The sequence below is a fragment of the Daphnia pulicaria genome, chromosome 3, assembly GCF_021234035.1.
Source record: "Daphnia pulicaria isolate SC F1-1A chromosome 3, SC_F0-13Bv2, whole genome shotgun sequence".
Taxonomy (NCBI): domain Eukaryota; kingdom Metazoa; phylum Arthropoda; class Branchiopoda; order Diplostraca; family Daphniidae; genus Daphnia; species Daphnia pulicaria.
Genome location: NC_060915.1, coordinates 194821 through 213615, shown reverse-complemented (window position 1 = coordinate 213615; position 18795 = coordinate 194821). Strand labels below are relative to the sequence as shown.

Below are 18795 nucleotides of genomic sequence, written 5' to 3'. Positions count from 1 at the left end.
TTTGTTCATTGAATTTGGACTCGTAACTATCGCGAATAAAAAAGCGCGATAAACTTTGAAAAACTCGCAATGAAATTTATCCAGAATCATTCCTATAGATGAATTGAACCTATCTCTATGCCATTGATATTTTTGATCTACGAATTTGGACTAGTAACCATCGTGATTGAAAAAAAATTTCAAGAAATTTGTTATTGAAAACAAACTATTCATCGCCAACGACATCCCGTATTCCCAAGCGGTCACCCTTCCAAGTACTAACGGGACTCGACGTGACTTAACTTCTGGGAGCTGACGAGACCAGGTGCGTTCTACGTGATATGGCCGTTGACATTCAAAAATGAAAAATTACCCTCCCAGTCCCAATGGATGAATAGAAAATCACTTCAAAGTGATAGAAATGTTTGTTCATTGAATTTGGACTCGTAACCATCGCGAATAAAAAAGCGCGATAAACTTTGAAAAACTCGCAATGAAATTTATCCAGAATCATTCAAATAGATGAATTGAACCTATCTCTATGCCATTGATATTTTTGATCTACGAATTTGGACTGGTAACCATCGCGATTAAAAAACGCGATAAACTTTGAAAAACTCTCAATGGAATTGATCCAGAATCATTCTTATAGATGAATTTAACCTATCTCTAAGGCATTGAAATGTTTTATCTACGAATTTGGACTGGTAACCATCGTGATTGAAAAAAAAATTTCAAGAAATTTGTTATTGAAAACAAACTATTCATCGCCAACGACATCCCGTATTCCCAAGCGGTCACTCTTCCAAGTACTAACGGGACTCGACGTAACTTAACTTCTGGGAGCTGACGAGACCAGGTGCGCTCTACGTGATATGGCCGTTGACATTCAAAAATGAAAAATTACCCTCCCAGTCCCAATGGATGAATAGAAAATCACTTCAAAGTGATAGAAATGTTTGTTCATTGAATTTGGACTCGTAACTATCGCGAATAAAAAAGCGCGATAAACTTTGAAAAACTCGCAATGAAATTTATCCAGAATCATTCCTATAGATGAATTGAACCTATCTCTATGCCATTGATATTTTTGATCTACGAATTTGGACTAGTAACCATCGTGATTGAAAAAAAATTTCAAGAAATTTGTTATTGAAAACAAACTATTCATCGCCAACGACATCCCGTATTCCCAAGCGGTCACCCTTCCAAGTACTAACGGGACTCGACGTGACTTAACTTCTGGGAGCTGACGAGACCAGGTGCGTTCTACGTGATATGGCCGTTGACATTCAAAAATGAAAAATTACCCTCCCAGTCCCAATGGATGAATAGAAAATCACTTCAAAGTGATAGAAATGTTTGTTCATTGAATTTGGACTCGTAACCATCGCGAATAAAAAAGCGCGATAAACTTTGAAAAACTCGCAATGAAATTTATCCAGAATCATTCAAATAGATGAATTGAACCTATCTCTATGCCATTGATATTTTTGATCTACGAATTTGGACTGGTAACCATCGCGATTAAAAAACGCGATAAACTTTGAAAAACTCTCAATGGAATTGATCCAGAATCATTCTTATAGATGAATTTAACCTATCTCTAAGGCATTGAAATGTTTTATCTACGAATTTGGACTGGTAACCATCGTGATTGAAAAAAAAATTTCAAGAAATTTGTTATTGAAAACAAACTATTCATCGCCAACGACATCCCGTATTCCCAAGCGGTCACTCTTCCAAGTACTAACGGGACTCGACGTAACTTAACTTCTGGGAGCTGACGAGACCAGGTGCGTTCTACGTGATATGGCCGTTGACATTCAAAAATGAAAAATTACCCTCCCAGTCCCAATGGATGAATAGAAAATCACTTCAAAGTGATAGAAATGTTTGTTCATTGAATTTGGACTCGTAACCATCGCGAATAAAAAAGCGCGATAAACTTTGAAAAACTCGCAATGAAATTTATCCAGAATCATTCAAATAGATGAATTGAACCTATCTCTATGCCATTGATATTTTTGATCTACGAATTTGGACTGGTAACCATCGCGATTAAAAAACGCGATAAACTTTGAAAAACTCTCAATGGAATTGATCCAGAATCATTCTTATAGATGAATTTAACCTATCTCTAAGGCATTTAAATGTTTTATCTACGAATTTGGACTGGTAACCATCGTGATTGAAAAAAAATTTCAAGAAATTTGTTTTTGAAAACAAACAATTATTTATCGCCAACGACATCCCGTATTCCCAAGCGGTCACTCTTCCAAGTACTAACGGGACTCGACGTAACTTAACTTCTGGGAGCTGACGAGACCAGGTGCGTTCTACGTGATATGGCCGTTGACATTCAAAAATGAAAAATTACTCTCCCAGTCCCAATGGATGAATAGAAAATCACTTCAAAGTGATAGAAATGTTTGTTCATTGAATTTGGACTCGTAACCATCGCGAATAAAAAAGCGCGATAAACTTTGAAAAACTCGCAATGAAATTTATCCAGAATCATTCAAATAGATGAATTGAACCTATCTCTATGCCATTGATATTTTTGATCTACGAATTTGGACTGGTAACCATCGCGATTAAAAAACGCGATAAACTTTGAAAAACTCTCAATGGAATTGATCCAGAATCATTCTTATAGATGAATTTAACCTATCTCTAAGGCATTTAAATGTTTTATCTACGAATTTGGACTGGTAACCATCGTGATTGAAAAAAAATTTCAAGAAATTTGTTTTTGAAAACAAACAATTATTTATCGCCAACGACATCCCGTATTCCCAAGCGGTCACTCTTCCAAGTACTAACGGGACTCGACGTAACTTAACTTCTGGGAGCTGACGAGACCAGGTGCGTTCTACGTGATATGGCCGTTGACATTCAAAAATGAAAAATTACTCTCCCAGTCCCAATGGATGAATAGAAAATCACTTCAAAGTGATAGAAATGTTTGTTCATTGAATTTGGACTCGTAACCATCGCGAATAAAAAAGCGCGATAAACTTTGAAAAACTCGCAATGAAATTTATCCAGAATCATTCAAATAGATGAATTGAACCTATCTCTATGCCATTGATATTTTTGATCTACGAATTTGGACTGGTAACCATCGCGATTAAAAAACGCGATAAACTTTGAAAAACTCTCAATGGAATTGATCCAGAATCATTCTTATAGATGAATTTAACCTATCTCTAAGGCATTTAAATGTTTTATCTACGAATTTGGACTGGTAACCATCGTGATTGAAAAAAAATTTCAAGAAATTTGTTATTGAAAACAAACTATTCATCGCCAACGACATCCCGTATTCCCAAGCGGTCACCCTTCCAAGTACTAACGGGACTCGACGTAACTTAACTTCTGGGAGCTGACGAGACCAGGTGCGTTCTACGTGATATGGCCGTTGACATTCAAAAATGAAAATTTACCCTCCCTTTCCCAATGGATGAATAGAAAATCACTTCAAAGTGATAGAAATGTTTGTTCATTGAATTTGGACTCGTAACCATCGCGAATAAAAAAGCGCGATAAACTTTGAAAAACTCGCAATGAAATTTATCCAGAATCATTCAAATAGATGAATTGAACCTATCTCTATGCCATTGATATTTTTGATCTACGAATTTGGACTGGTAACCATCGCGATTAAAAAACGCGATAAACTTTGAAAAACTCTCAATGGAATTGATCCAGAATCATTCTTATAGATGAATTTAACCTATCTCTAAGGCATTGAAATGTTTTATCTACGAATTTGGACTGGTAACCATCGTGATTGAAAAAAAAATTTCAAGAAATTTGTTATTGAAAACAAACTATTCATCGCCAACGACATCCCGTATTCCCAAGCGGTCACTCTTCCAAGTACTAACGGGACTCGACGTAACTTAACTTCTGGGAGCTGACGAGACCAGGTGCGCTCTACGTGATATGGCCGTTGACATTCAAAAATGAAAAATTACCCTCCCAGTCCCAATGGATGAATAGAAAATCACTTCAAAGTGATAGAAATGTTTGTTCATTGAATTTGGACTCGTAACTATCGCGAATAAAAAAGCGCGATAAACTTTGAAAAACTCGCAATGAAATTTATCCAGAATCATTCCTATAGATGAATTGAACCTATCTCTATGCCATTGATATTTTTGATCTACGAATTTGGACTGGTAACCATCGTGATTGAAAAAAAATTTCAAGAAATTTGTTATTGAAAACAAACTATTCATCGCCAACGACATCCCGTATTCCCAAGCGGTCACCCTTCCAAGTACTAACGGGACTCGACGTGACTTAACTTCTGGGAGCTGACGAGACCAGGTGCGTTCTACGTGATATGGCCGTTGACATTCAAAAATGAAAAATTACCCTCCCAGTCCCAATGGATGAATAGAAAATCACTTCAAAGTGATAGAAATGTTTGTTCATTGAATTTGGACTCGTAACCATCGCGAATAAAAAAGCGCGATAAACTTTGAAAAACTCGCAATGAAATTTATCCAGAATCATTCAAATAGATGAATTGAACCTATCTCTATGCCATTGATATTTTTGATCTACGAATTTGGACTGGTAACCATCGCGATTAAAAAACGCGATAAACTTTGAAAAACTCTCAATGGAATTGATCCAGAATCATTCTTATAGATGAATTTAACCTATCTCTAAGGCATTGAAATGTTTTATCTACGAATTTGGACTGGTAACCATCGTGAATGATTTCAAGAAATTTGTTATTGAAAACAAACTATTCATCGCCAACGACATCCCGTATTCCCAAGCGGTCACTCTTCCAAGTACTAACGGGACTCGACGTAACTTAACTTCTGGGAGCTGACGAGACCAGGTGCGCTCTACGTGATATGGCCGTTGACATTCAAAAATGAAAAATTACCCTCCCAGTCCCAATGGATGAATAGAAAATCACTTCAAAGTGATAGAAATGTTTGTTCATTGAATTTGGACTCGTAACTATCGCGAATAAAAAAGCGCGATAAACTTTGAAAAACTCGCAATGAAATTTATCCAGAATCATTCCTATAGATGAATTGAACCTATCTCTATGCCATTGATATTTTTGATCTACGAATTTGGACTAGTAACCATCGTGATTGAAAAAAAATTTCAAGAAATTTGTTATTGAAAACAAACTATTCATCGCCAACGACATCCCGTATTCCCAAGCGGTCACCCTTCCAAGTACTAACGGGACTCGACGTGACTTAACTTCTGGGAGCTGACGAGACCAGGTGCGTTCTACGCGATATGGCCGTTGACATTCAAAAATGAAAAATTACCCTCCCAGTCCCAATGGATGAATAGAAAATCACTTCAAAGTGATAGAAATGTTTGTTCATTGAATTTGGACTCGTAACCATCGCGAATAAAAAAGCGCGATAAACTTTGAAAAACTCGCAATGAAATTTATCCAGAATCATTCAAATAGATGAATTGAACCTATCTCTATGCCATTGATATTTTTGATCTACGAATTTGGACTGGTAACCATCGCGATTAAAAAACGCGATAAACTTTGAAAAACTCTCAATGGAATTGATCCAGAATCATTCTTATAGATGAATTTAACCTATCTCTAAGGCATTTAAATGTTTTATCTACGAATTTGGACTGGTAACCATCGTGATTGAAAAAAAATTTCAAGAAATTTGTTATTGAAAACAAACTATTCATCGCCAACGACATCCCGTATTCCCAAGCGGTCACTCTTCCAAGTACTAACGGGACTCGACGTAACTTAACTTCTGGGAGCTGACGAGACCAGGTGCGTTCTACGTGATATGGCCGTTGACATTCAAAAATGAAAAATTACCCTCCCAGTCCCAATGGATGAATAGAAAATCACTTCAAAGTGATAGAAATGTTTGTTCATTGAATTTGGACTCGTAACCATCGCGAATAAAAAAGCGCGATAAACTTTGAAAAACTCGCAATGAAATTTATCCAGAATCATTCAAATAGATGAATTGAACCTATCTCTATGCCATTGATATTTTTGATCTACGAATTTGGACTGGTAACCATCGCGATTAAAAAACGCGATAAACTTTGAAAAACTCTCAATGGAATTGATCCAGAATCATTCTTATAGATGAATTTAACCTATCTCTAAGGCATTGAAATGTTTTATCTACGAATTTGGACTGGTAACCATCGTGAATGATTTCAAGAAATTTGTTATTGAAAACAAACTATTCATCGCCAACGACATCCCGTATTCCCAAGCGGTCACTCTTCCAAGTACTAACGGGACTCGACGTAACTTAACTTCTGGGAGCTGACGAGACCAGGTGCGCTCTACGTGATATGGCCGTTGACATTCAAAAATGAAAAATTACCCTCCCAGTCCCAATGGATGAATAGAAAATCACTTCAAAGTGATAGAAATGTTTGTTCATTGAATTTGGACTCGTAACTATCGCGAATAAAAAAGCGCGATAAACTTTGAAAAACTCGCAATGAAATTTATCCAGAATCATTCCTATAGATGAATTGAACCTATCTCTATGCCATTGATATTTTTGATCTACGAATTTGGACTAGTAACCATCGTGATTGAAAAAAAATTTCAAGAAATTTGTTATTGAAAACAAACTATTCATCGCCAACGACATCCCGTATTCCCAAGCGGTCACCCTTCCAAGTACTAACGGGACTCGACGTGACTTAACTTCTGGGAGCTGACGAGACCAGGTGCGTTCTACGCGATATGGCCGTTGACATTCAAAAATGAAAAATTACCCTCCCAGTCCCAATGGATGAATAGAAAATCACTTCAAAGTGATAGAAATGTTTGTTCATTGAATTTGGACTCGTAACCATCGCGAATAAAAAAGCGCGATAAACTTTGAAAAACTCGCAATGAAATTTATCCAGAATCATTCAAATAGATGAATTGAACCTATCTCTATGCCATTGATATTTTTGATCTACGAATTTGGACTGGTAACCATCGCGATTAAAAAACGCGATAAACTTTGAAAAACTCTCAATGGAATTGATCCAGAATCATTCTTATAGATGAATTTAACCTATCTCTAAGGCATTTAAATGTTTTATCTACGAATTTGGACTGGTAACCATCGTGATTGAAAAAAAATTTCAAGAAATTTGTTATTGAAAACAAACTATTCATCGCCAACGACATCCCGTATTCCCAAGCGGTCACTCTTCCAAGTACTAACGGGACTCGACGTAACTTAACTTCTGGGAGCTGACGAGACCAGGTGCGTTCTACGTGATATGGCCGTTGACATTCAAAAATGAAAAATTACCCTCCCAGTCCCAATGGATGAATAGAAAATCACTTCAAAGTGATAGAAATGTTTGTTCATTGAATTTGGACTCGTAACCATCGCGAATAAAAAAGCGCGATAAACTTTGAAAAACTCGCAATGAAATTTATCCAGAATCATTCAAATAGATGAATTGAACCTATCTCTATGCCATTGATATTTTTGATCTACGAATTTGGACTGGTAACCATCGCGATTAAAAAACGCGATAAACTTTGAAAAACTCTCAATGGAATTGATCCAGAATCATTCTTATAGATGAATTTAACCTATCTCTAAGGCATTTAAATGTTTTATCTACGAATTTGGACTGGTAACCATCGTGATTGAAAAAAAATTTCAAGAAATTTGTTATTGAAAACAAACTATTCATCGCCAACGACATCCCGTATTCCCAAGCGGTCACCCTTCCAAGTACTAACGGGACTCGACGTGACTTAACTTCTGGGAGCTGACGAGACCAGGTGCGTTCTACGCGATATGGCCGTTGACATTCAAAAATGAAAAATTACCCTCCCAGTCCCAATGGATGAATAGAAAATCACTTCAAAGTGATAGAAATGTTTGTTCATTGAATTTGGACTCGTAACCATCGCGAATAAAAAAGCGCGATAAACTTTGAAAAACTCGCAATGAAATTTATCCAGAATCATTCAAATAGATGAATTGAACCTATCTCTATGCCATTGATATTTTTGATCTACGAATTTGGACTGGTAACCATCGCGATTAAAAAACGCGATAAACTTTGAAAAACTCTCAATGGAATTGATCCAGAATCATTCTTATAGATGAATTTAACCTATCTCTAAGGCATTTAAATGTTTTATCTACGAATTTGGACTGGTAACCATCGTGATTGAAAAAAAATTTCAAGAAATTTGTTATTGAAAACAAACTATTCATCGCCAACGACATCCCGTATTCCCAAGCGGTCACTCTTCCAAGTACTAACGGGACTCGACGTAACTTAACTTCTGGGAGCTGACGAGACCAGGTGCGTTCTACGTGATATGGCCGTTGACATTCAAAAATGAAAAATTACCCTCCCAGTCCCAATGGATGAATAGAAAATCACTTCAAAGTGATAGAAATGTTTGTTCATTGAATTTGGACTCGTAACCATCGCGAATAAAAAAGCGCGATAAACTTTGAAAAACTCGCAATGAAATTTATCCAGAATCATTCAAATAGATGAATTGAACCTATCTCTATGCCATTGATATTTTTGATCTACGAATTTGGACTGGTAACCATCGCGATTAAAAAACGCGATAAACTTTGAAAAACTCTCAATGGAATTGATCCAGAATCATTCTTATAGATGAATTTAACCTATCTCTAAGGCATTTAAATGTTTTATCTACGAATTTGGACTGGTAACCATCGTGATTGAAAAAAAATTTCAAGAAATTTGTTATTGAAAACAAACTATTCATCGCCAACGACATCCCGTATTCCCAAGCGGTCACTCTTCCAAGTACTAACGGGACTCGACGTAACTTAACTTCTGGGAGCTGACGAGACCAGGTGCGTTCTACGTGATATGGCCGTTGACATTCAAAAATGAAAAATTACCCTCCCAGTCCCAATGGATGAATAGAAAATCACTTCAAAGTGATAGAAATGTTTGTTCATTGAATTTGGACTCGTAACCATCGCGAATAAAAAAGCGCGATAAACTTTGAAAAACTCGCAATGAAATTTATCCAGAATCATTCAAATAGATGAATTGAACCTATCTCTATGCCATTGATATTTTTGATCTACGAATTTGGACTGGTAACCATCGCGATTAAAAAACGCGATAAACTTTGAAAAACTCTCAATGGAATTGATCCAGAATCCTTCTTATAGATGAATTTAACCTATCTCTAAGGCATTTAAATGTTTTATCTACGAATTTGGACTGGTAACCATCGTGATTGAAAAAAAATTTCAAGAAATTTGTTATTGAAAACAAACTATTCATCGCCAACGACATCCCGTATTCCCAAGCGGTCACTCTTCCAAGTACTAACGGGACTCGACGTAACTTAACTTCTGGGAGCTGACGAGACCAGGTGCGTTCTACGTGATATGGCCGTTGACATTCAAAAATGAAAAATTACCCTCCCAGTCCCAATGGATGAATAGAAAATCACTTCAAAGTGATAGAAATGTTTGTTCATTGAATTTGGACTCGTAACCATCGCGAATAAAAAAGCGCGATAAACTTTGAAAAACTCGCAATGAAATTTATCCAGAATCATTCAAATAGATGAATTGAACCTATCTCTATGCCATTGATATTTTTGATCTACGAATTTGGACTGGTAACCATCGCGATTAAAAAACGCGATAAACTTTGAAAAACTCTCAATGGAATTGATCCAGAATCATTCTTATAGATGAATTTAACCTATCTCTAAGGCATTTAAATGTTTTATCTACGAATTTGGACTGGTAACCATCGTGATTGAAAAAAAATTTCAAGAAATTTGTTATTGAAAACAAACTATTCATCGCCAACGACATCCCGTATTCCCAAGCGGTCACCCTTCCAAGTACTAACGGGACTCGACGTAACTTAACTTCTGGGAGCTGACGAGACCAGGTGCGTTCTACGTGATATGGCCGTTGACATTCAAAAATGAAAAATTACCCTCCCAGTCCCAATGGATGAATAGAAAATCACTTCAAAGTGATAGAAATGTTTGTTCATTGAATTTGGACTCGTAACCATCGCGAATAAAAAAGCGCGATAAACTTTGAAAAACTCGCAATGAAATTTATCCAGAATCATTCAAATAGATGAATTGAACCTATCTCTATGCCATTGATATTTTTGATCTACGAATTTGGACTGGTAACCATCGCGATTAAAAAACGCGATAAACTTTGAAAAACTCTCAATGGAATTGATCCAGAATCATTCTTATAGATGAATTTAACCTATCTCTAAGGCATTGAAATGTTTTATCTACGAATTTGGACTGGTAACCATCGTGAATGATTTCAAGAAATTTGTTATTGAAAACAAACTATTCATCGCCAACGACATCCCGTATTCCCAAGCGGTCACTCTTCCAAGTACTAACGGGACTCGACGTAACTTAACTTCTGGGAGCTGACGAGACCAGGTGCGCTCTACGTGATATGGCCGTTGACATTCAAAAATGAAAAATTACCCTCCCAGTCCCAATGGATGAATAGAAAATCACTTCAAAGTGATAGAAATGTTTGTTCATTGAATTTGGACTCGTAACTATCGCGAATAAAAAAGCGCGATAAACTTTGAAAAACTCGCAATGAAATTTATCCAGAATCATTCCTATAGATGAATTGAACCTATCTCTATGCCATTGATATTTTTGATCTACGAATTTGGACTAGTAACCATCGTGATTGAAAAAAAATTTCAAGAAATTTGTTATTGAAAACAAACTATTCATCGCCAACGACATCCCGTATTCCCAAGCGGTCACCCTTCCAAGTACTAACGGGACTCGACGTGACTTAACTTCTGGGAGCTGACGAGACCAGGTGCGTTCTACGTGATATGGCCGTTGACATTCAAAAATGAAAAATTACCCTCCCAGTCCCAATGGATGAATAGAAAATCACTTCAAAGTGATAGAAATGTTTGTTCATTGAATTTGGACTCGTAACCATCGCGAATAAAAAAGCGCGATAAACTTTGAAAAACTCGCAATGAAATTTATCCAGAATCATTCAAATAGATGAATTGAACCTATCTCTATGCCATTGATATTTTTGATCTACGAATTTGGACTGGTAACCATCGCGATTAAAAAACGCGATAAACTTTGAAAAACTCTCAATGGAATTGATCCAGAATCATTCTTATAGATGAATTTAACCTATCTCTAAGGCATTTAAATGTTTTATCTACGAATTTGGACTGGTAACCATCGTGATTGAAAAAAAATTTCAAGAAATTTGTTATTGAAAACAAACTATTCATCGCCAACGACATCCCGTATTCCCAAGCGGTCACTCTTCCAAGTACTAACGGGACTCGACGTAACTTAACTTCTGGGAGCTGACGAGACCAGGTGCGTTCTACGTGATATGGCCGTTGACATTCAAAAATGAAAAATTACCCTCCCAGTCCCAATGGATGAATAGAAAATCACTTCAAAGTGATAGAAATGTTTGTTCATTGAATTTGGACTCGTAACCATCGCGAATAAAAAAGCGCGATAAACTTTGAAAAACTCGCAATGAAATTTATCCAGAATCATTCAAATAGATGAATTGAACCTATCTCTATGCCATTGATATTTTTGATCTACGAATTTGGACTGGTAACCATCGCGATTAAAAAACGCGATAAACTTTGAAAAACTCTCAATGGAATTGATCCAGAATCATTCTTATAGATGAATTTAACCTATCTCTAAGGCATTTAAATGTTTTATCTACGAATTTGGACTGGTAACCATCGTGATTGAAAAAAATTTCAAGAAATTTGTTATTGAAAACAAACTATTCATCGCCAACGACATCCCGTATTCCCAAGCGGTCACTCTTCCAAGTACTAACGGGACTCGACGTAACTTAACTTCTGGGAGCTGACGAGACCAGGTGCGTTCTACGTGATATGGCCGTTGACATTCAAAAATGAAAAATTACCCTCCCAGTCCCAATGGATGAATAGAAAATCACTTCAAAGTGATAGAAATGTTTGTTCATTGAATTTGGACTCGTAACCATCGCGAATAAAAAAGCGCGATAAACTTTGAAAAACTCGCAATGAAATTTATCCAGAATCATTCAAATAGATGAATTGAACCTATCTCTATGCCATTGATATTTTTGATCTACGAATTTGGACTGGTAACCATCGCGATTAAAAAACGCGATAAACTTTGAAAAACTCTCAATGGAATTGATCCAGAATCATTCTTATAGATGAATTGAACCTATCTCTAAGGCATTTAAATGTTTTATCTACGAATTTGGACTGGTAACCATCGTGATTGAAAAAAAATTTCAAGAAATTTGTTATTGAAAACAAACTATTCATCGCCAACGACATCCCGTATTCCCAAGCGGTCACCCTTCCAAGTACTAACGGGACTCGACGTAACTTAACTTCTGGGAGCTGACGAGACCAGGTGCGTTCTACGTGATATGGCCGTTGACATTCAAAAATGAAAATTTACCCTCCCTTTCCCAATGGATGAATAGAAAATCACTTCAAAGTGATAGAAATGTTTGTTCATTGAATTTGGACTCGTAACCATCGCGAATAAAAAAGCGCGATAAACTTTGAAAAACTCGCAATGAAATTTATCCAGAATCATTCAAATAGATGAATTGAACCTATCTCTATGCCATTGATATTTTTGATCTACGAATTTGGACTGGTAACCATCGCGATTAAAAAACGCGATAAACTTTGAAAAACTCTCAATGGAATTGATCCAGAATCATTCTTATAGATGAATTTAACCTATCTCTAAGGCATTTAAATGTTTTATCTACGAATTTGGACTGGTAACCATCGTGATTGAAAAAAAATTTCAAGAAATTTGTTATTGAAAACAAACTATTCATCGCCAACGACATCCCGTATTCCCAAGCGGTCACTCTTCCAAGTACTAACGGGACTCGACGTAACTTAACTTCTGGGAGCTGACGAGACCAGGTGCGTTCTACGTGATATGGCCGTTGACATTCAAAAATGAAAAATTACCCTCCCAGTCCCAATGGATGAATAGAAAATCACTTCAAAGTGATAGAAATGTTTGTTCATTGAATTTGGACTCGTAACCATCGCGAATAAAAAAGCGCGATAAACTTTGAAAAACTCGCAATGAAATTTATCCAGAATCATTCAAATAGATGAATTGAACCTATCTCTATGCCATTGATATTTTTGATCTACGAATTTGGACTGGTAACCATCGCGATTAAAAAACGCGATAAACTTTGAAAATCTCTCAATGGAATTGATCCAGAATCATTCTTATAGATGAATTTAACCTATCTCTAAGGCATTTAAATGTTTTATCTACGAATTTGGACTGGTAACCATCGTGATTGAAAAAAAATTTCAAGAAATTTGTTATTGAAAACAAACTATTCATCGCCAACGACATCCCGTATTCCCAAGCGGTCACTCTTCCAAGTACTAACGGGACTCGACGTAACTTAACTTCTGGGAGCTGACGAGACCAGGTGCGTTCTACGTGATATGGCCGTTGACATTCAAAAATGAAAAATTACCCTCCCAGTCCCAATGGATGAATAGAAAATCACTTCAAAGTGATAGAAATGTTTGTTCATTGAATTTGGACTCGTAACCATCGCGAATAAAAAAGCGCGATAAACTTTGAAAAACTCGCAATGAAATTTATCCAGAATCATTCAAATAGATGAATTGAACCTATCTCTATGCCATTGATATTTTTGATCTACGAATTTGGACTGGTAACCATCGCGATTAAAAAACGCGATAAACTTTGAAAAACTCTCAATGGAATTGATCCAGAATCATTCTTATAGATGAATTTAACCTATCTCTAAGGCATTGAAATGTTTTATCTACGAATTTGGACTGGTAACCATCGTGAATGATTTCAAGAAATTTGTTATTGAAAACAAACTATTCATCGCCAACGACATCCCGTATTCCCAAGCGGTCACTCTTCCAAGTACTAACGGGACTCGACGTAACTTAACTTCTGGGAGCTGACGAGACCAGGTGCGCTCTACGTGATATGGCCGTTGACATTCAAAAATGAAAAATTACCCTCCCAGTCCCAATGGATGAATAGAAAATCACTTCAAAGTGATAGAAATGTTTGTTCATTGAATTTGGACTCGTAACTATCGCGAATAAAAAAGCGCGATAAACTTTGAAAAACTCGCAATGAAATTTATCCAGAATCATTCCTATAGATGAATTGAACCTATCTCTATGCCATTGATATTTTTGATCTACGAATTTGGACTAGTAACCATCGTGATTGAAAAAAAATTTCAAGAAATTTGTTATTGAAAACAAACTATTCATCGCCAACGACATCCCGTATTCCCAAGCGGTCACCCTTCCAAGTACTAACGGGACTCGACGTGACTTAACTTCTGGGAGCTGACGAGACCAGGTGCGTTCTACGTGATATGGCCGTTGACATTCAAAAATGAAAAATTACCCTCCCAGTCCCAATGGATGAATAGAAAATCACTTCAAAGTGATAGAAATGTTTGTTCATTGAATTTGGACTCGTAACCATCGCGAATAAAAAAGCGCGATAAACTTTGAAAAACTCGCAATGAAATTTATCCAGAATCATTCAAATAGATGAATTGAACCTATCTCTATGCCATTGATATTTTTGATCTACGAATTTGGACTGGTAACCATCGCGATTAAAAAACGCGATAAACTTTGAAAAACTCTCAATGGAATTGATCCAGAATCATTCTTATAGATGAATTTAACCTATCTCTAAGGCATTTAAATGTTTTATCTACGAATTTGGACTGGTAACCATCGTGATTGAAAAAAAATTTCAAGAAATTTGTTATTGAAAACAAACTATTCATCGCCAACGACATCCCGTATTCCCAAGCGGTCACTCTTCCAAGTACTAACGGGACTCGACGTAACTTAACTTCTGGGAGCTGACGAGACCAGGTGCGTTCTACGTGATATGGCCGTTGACATTCAAAAATGAAAAATTACCCTCCCAGTCCCAATGGATGAATAGAAAATCACTTCAAAGTGATAGAAATGTTTGTTCATTGAATTTGGACTCGTAACCATCGCGAATAAAAAAGCGCGATAAACTTTGAAAAACTCGCAATGAAATTTATCCAGAATCATTCAAATAGATGAATTGAACCTATCTCTATGCCATTGATATTTTTGATCTACGAATTTGGACTGGTAACCATCGCGATTAAAAAACGCGATAAACTTTGAAAAACTCTCAATGGAATTGATCCAGAATCATTCTTATAGATGAATTTAACCTATCTCTAAGGCATTTAAATGTTTTATCTACGAATTTGGACTGGTAACCATCGTGATTGAAAAAAAATTTCAAGAAATTTGTTATTGAAAACAAACTATTCATCGCCAACGACATCCCGTATTCCCAAGCGGTCACCCTTCCAAGTACTAACGGGACTCGACGTAACTTAACTTCTGGGAGCTGACGAGACCAGGTGCGTTCTACGTGATATGGCCGTTGACATTCAAAAATGAAAATTTACCCTCCCTTTCCCAATGGATGAATAGAAAATCACTTCAAAGTGATAGAAATGTTTGTTCATTGAATTTGGACTCGTAACCATCGCGAATAAAAAAGCGCGATAAACTTTGAAAAACTCGCAATGAAATTTATCCAGAATCATTCAAATAGATGAATTGAACCTATCTCTATGCCATTGATATTTTTGATCTACGAATTTGGACTGGTAACCATCGCGATTAAAAAACGCGATAAACTTTGAAAAACTCTCAATGGAATTGATCCAGAATCATTCTTATAGATGAATTTAACCTATCTCTAAGGCATTTAAATGTTTTATCTACGAATTTGGACTGGTAACCATCGTGATTGAAAAAAAATTTCAAGAAATTTGTTATTGAAAACAAACTATTCATCGCCAACGACATCCCGTATTCCCAAGCGGTCACCCTTCCAAGTACTAACGGGACTCGACGTAACTTAACTTCTGGGAGCTGACGAGACCAGGTGCGTTCTACGTGATATGGCCGTTGACATTCAAAAATGAAAATTTACCCTCCCTTTCCCAATGGATGAATAGAAAATCACTTCAAAGTGATAGAAATGTTTGTTCATTGAATTTGGACTCGTAACCATCGCGAATAAAAAAGCGCGATAAACTTTGAAAAACTCGCAATGAAATTTATCCAGAATCATTCAAATAGATGAATTGAACCTATCTCTATGCCATTGATATTTTTGATCTACGAATTTGGACTGGTAACCATCGCGATTAAAAAACGCGATAAACTTTGAAAAACTCTCAATGGAATTGATCCAGAATCATTCTTATAGATGAATTTAACCTATCTCTAAGGCATTTAAATGTTTTATCTACGAATTTGGACTGGTAACCATCGTGATTGAAAAAAAATTTCAAGAAATTTGTTATTGAAAACAAACTATTCATCGCCAACGACATCCCGTATTCCCAAGCGGTCACCCTTCCAAGTACTAACGGGACTCGACGTAACTTAACTTCTGGGAGCTGACGAGACCAGGTGCGTTCTACGTGATATGGCCGTTGACATTCAAAAATGAAAATTTACCCTCCCTTTCCCAATGGATGAATAGAAAATCACTTCAAAGTGATAGAAATGTTTGTTCATTGAATTTGGACTCGTAACCATCGCGAATAAAAAAGCGCGATAAACTTTGAAAAACTCGCAATGAAATTTATCCAGAATCATTCAAATAGATGAATTGAACCTATCTCTATGCCATTGATATTTTTGATCTACGAATTTGGACTGGTAACCATCGCGATTAAAAAACGCGATAAACTTTGAAAAAACTCTCAATGGAATTGATCCAGAATCATTCTTATAGATGAATTTAACCTATCTCTAAGGCATTTAAATGTTTTATCTACGAATTTGGACTGGTAACCATCGTGATTGAAAAAAAATTTCAAGAAATTTGTTATTGAAAACAAACTATTCATCGCCAACGACATCCCGTATTCCCAAGCGGTCACTCTTCCAAGTACTAACGGGACTCGACGTAACTTAACTTCTGGGAGCTGACGAGACCAGGTGCGTTCTACGTGATATGGCCGTTGACATTCAAAAATGAAAAATTACCCTCCCAGTCCCAATGGATGAATAGAAAATCACTTCAAAGTGATAGAAATGTTTGTTCATTGAATTTGGACTCGTAACCATCGCGAATAAAAAAGCGCGATAAACTTTGAAAAACTCGCAATGAAATTTATCCAGAATCATTCAAATAGATGAATTGAACCTATCTCTATGCCATTGATATTTTTGATCTACGAATTTGGACTGGTAACCATCGCGATTAAAAAACGCGATAAACTTTGAAAATCTCTCAATGGAATTGATCCAGAATCATTCTTATAGATGAATTTAACCTATCTCTAAGGCATTTAAATGTTTTATCTACGAATTTGGACTGGTAACCATCGTGATTGAAAAAAAATTTCAAGAAATTTGTTATTGAAAACAAACTATTCATCGCCAACGACATCCCGTATTCCCAAGCGGTCACTCTTCCAAGTACTAACGGGACTCGACGTAACTTAACTTCTGGGAGCTGACGAGACCAGGTGCGTTCTACGTGATATGGCCGTTGACATTCAAAAATGAAAAATTACCCTCCCAGTCCCAATGGATGAATAGAAAATCACTTCAAAGTGATAGAAATGTTTGTTCATTGAATTTGGACTCGTAACCATCGCGAATAAAAAAGCGCGATAAACTTTGAAAAACTCGCAATGAAATTTATCCAGAATCATTCAAATAGATGAATTGAACCTATCTCTATGCCATTGATATTTTTGATCTACGAATTTGGACTGGTAACCATCGCGATTAAAAAACGCGATAAACTTTGAAAATCTCTCAATGGAATTGATCCAGAATCATTCTTATAGATGAATTTAACCTATCTCTAAGGCATTTAAATGTTTTATCTACGAATTTGGACTGGTAACCATCGTGATTGAAAAAAAATTTCAAGAAATTTGTTATTGAAAACAAACTATTCATCGCCAACGACATCCCGTATTCCCAAGCGGTCACTCTTCCAAGTACTAACGGGACTCGACGTAACTTAACTTCTGGGAGCTGACGAGACCAGGTGCGTTCTACGTGATATGGCCGTTGACATTCAAAAATGAAAAATTACCCTCCCAGTCCCAATGGATGAATAGAAAATCACTTCAAAGTGATAGAAATGTTTGTTCATTGAATTTGGACTCGTAACCATCGCGAATAAAAAAGCGCGATAAACTTTGAAAAACTCGCAATGAAATTTATCCAGAATCATTCAAATAGATGAATTGAACCTATCTCTATGCCATTGATATTTTTGATCTACGAATTTGGACTGGTAACCATCGCGATTAAAAAACGCGATAAACTTTGAAAAACTCTCAATGGAATTGATCCAGAATCATTCTTATAGATGAATTTAACCTATCTCTAAGGCATTTAAATGTTTTATCTACGAATTTGGACTGGTAACCATCGTGATTGAAAAAAAATTTCAAGAAATTTGTTATTGAAAACAAACTATTCATCGCCAACGACATCCCGTATTCCCAAGCGGTCACTCTTCCAAGTACTAACGGGACTCGACGTAACTTAACTTCTGGGAGCTGACGAGACCAGGTGCGTTCTACGTGATATGGCCGTTGACATTCAAAAATGAAAAATTACCCTCCCAGTCCCAATGGATGAATAGAAAATCACTTCAAAGTGATAGAAATGTTT

General features: G+C 36.4%; 37 pseudogenes; all 37 read right to left on the bottom strand.

Annotated features, from left to right (window-relative positions):
• Positions 1-213: 213 nt before the first annotated feature.
• Positions 214-332, bottom strand: LOC124334619 (annotated as a pseudogene).
• A 415-nt stretch (positions 333-747) lies between these two features.
• On the bottom strand, positions 748-866 carry LOC124329812 (annotated as a pseudogene).
• Positions 867-1150: 284 nt separating this feature from the next.
• On the bottom strand, positions 1151-1269 carry LOC124334617 (annotated as a pseudogene).
• A 415-nt stretch (positions 1270-1684) lies between these two features.
• On the bottom strand, positions 1685-1803 carry LOC124335424 (annotated as a pseudogene).
• Positions 1804-2220: 417 nt separating this feature from the next.
• Positions 2221-2339, bottom strand: LOC124335423 (annotated as a pseudogene).
• A 417-nt stretch (positions 2340-2756) lies between these two features.
• LOC124335422 lies at positions 2757-2875 on the bottom strand (annotated as a pseudogene).
• A 414-nt stretch (positions 2876-3289) lies between these two features.
• Positions 3290-3408, bottom strand: LOC124332330 (annotated as a pseudogene).
• Positions 3409-3823: 415 nt separating this feature from the next.
• LOC124329811 lies at positions 3824-3942 on the bottom strand (annotated as a pseudogene).
• A 284-nt stretch (positions 3943-4226) lies between these two features.
• On the bottom strand, positions 4227-4345 carry LOC124334616 (annotated as a pseudogene).
• Positions 4346-4752: 407 nt separating this feature from the next.
• Positions 4753-4871, bottom strand: LOC124329810 (annotated as a pseudogene).
• Positions 4872-5155: 284 nt separating this feature from the next.
• On the bottom strand, positions 5156-5274 carry LOC124334920 (annotated as a pseudogene).
• A 414-nt stretch (positions 5275-5688) lies between these two features.
• Positions 5689-5807, bottom strand: LOC124335421 (annotated as a pseudogene).
• A 407-nt stretch (positions 5808-6214) lies between these two features.
• LOC124329809 lies at positions 6215-6333 on the bottom strand (annotated as a pseudogene).
• Positions 6334-6617: 284 nt separating this feature from the next.
• Positions 6618-6736, bottom strand: LOC124334919 (annotated as a pseudogene).
• A 414-nt stretch (positions 6737-7150) lies between these two features.
• On the bottom strand, positions 7151-7269 carry LOC124335420 (annotated as a pseudogene).
• Positions 7270-7683: 414 nt separating this feature from the next.
• Positions 7684-7802, bottom strand: LOC124334918 (annotated as a pseudogene).
• A 414-nt stretch (positions 7803-8216) lies between these two features.
• Positions 8217-8335, bottom strand: LOC124335419 (annotated as a pseudogene).
• A 414-nt stretch (positions 8336-8749) lies between these two features.
• LOC124335418 lies at positions 8750-8868 on the bottom strand (annotated as a pseudogene).
• Positions 8869-9282: 414 nt separating this feature from the next.
• Positions 9283-9401, bottom strand: LOC124335417 (annotated as a pseudogene).
• Positions 9402-9815: 414 nt separating this feature from the next.
• Positions 9816-9934, bottom strand: LOC124332319 (annotated as a pseudogene).
• Positions 9935-10341: 407 nt separating this feature from the next.
• LOC124329807 lies at positions 10342-10460 on the bottom strand (annotated as a pseudogene).
• A 284-nt stretch (positions 10461-10744) lies between these two features.
• LOC124334615 lies at positions 10745-10863 on the bottom strand (annotated as a pseudogene).
• A 414-nt stretch (positions 10864-11277) lies between these two features.
• LOC124335415 lies at positions 11278-11396 on the bottom strand (annotated as a pseudogene).
• Positions 11397-11809: 413 nt separating this feature from the next.
• LOC124335414 lies at positions 11810-11928 on the bottom strand (annotated as a pseudogene).
• Positions 11929-12342: 414 nt separating this feature from the next.
• On the bottom strand, positions 12343-12461 carry LOC124332307 (annotated as a pseudogene).
• A 414-nt stretch (positions 12462-12875) lies between these two features.
• LOC124335412 lies at positions 12876-12994 on the bottom strand (annotated as a pseudogene).
• A 414-nt stretch (positions 12995-13408) lies between these two features.
• Positions 13409-13527, bottom strand: LOC124335411 (annotated as a pseudogene).
• A 407-nt stretch (positions 13528-13934) lies between these two features.
• LOC124329806 lies at positions 13935-14053 on the bottom strand (annotated as a pseudogene).
• Positions 14054-14337: 284 nt separating this feature from the next.
• LOC124334614 lies at positions 14338-14456 on the bottom strand (annotated as a pseudogene).
• A 414-nt stretch (positions 14457-14870) lies between these two features.
• On the bottom strand, positions 14871-14989 carry LOC124335409 (annotated as a pseudogene).
• A 414-nt stretch (positions 14990-15403) lies between these two features.
• LOC124332295 lies at positions 15404-15522 on the bottom strand (annotated as a pseudogene).
• Positions 15523-15936: 414 nt separating this feature from the next.
• On the bottom strand, positions 15937-16055 carry LOC124332283 (annotated as a pseudogene).
• Positions 16056-16469: 414 nt separating this feature from the next.
• Positions 16470-16588, bottom strand: LOC124332271 (annotated as a pseudogene).
• A 415-nt stretch (positions 16589-17003) lies between these two features.
• LOC124335408 lies at positions 17004-17122 on the bottom strand (annotated as a pseudogene).
• Positions 17123-17536: 414 nt separating this feature from the next.
• LOC124335407 lies at positions 17537-17655 on the bottom strand (annotated as a pseudogene).
• A 414-nt stretch (positions 17656-18069) lies between these two features.
• On the bottom strand, positions 18070-18188 carry LOC124335406 (annotated as a pseudogene).
• A 414-nt stretch (positions 18189-18602) lies between these two features.
• LOC124335405 lies at positions 18603-18721 on the bottom strand (annotated as a pseudogene).
• Positions 18722-18795: the final 74 nt, after the last annotated feature.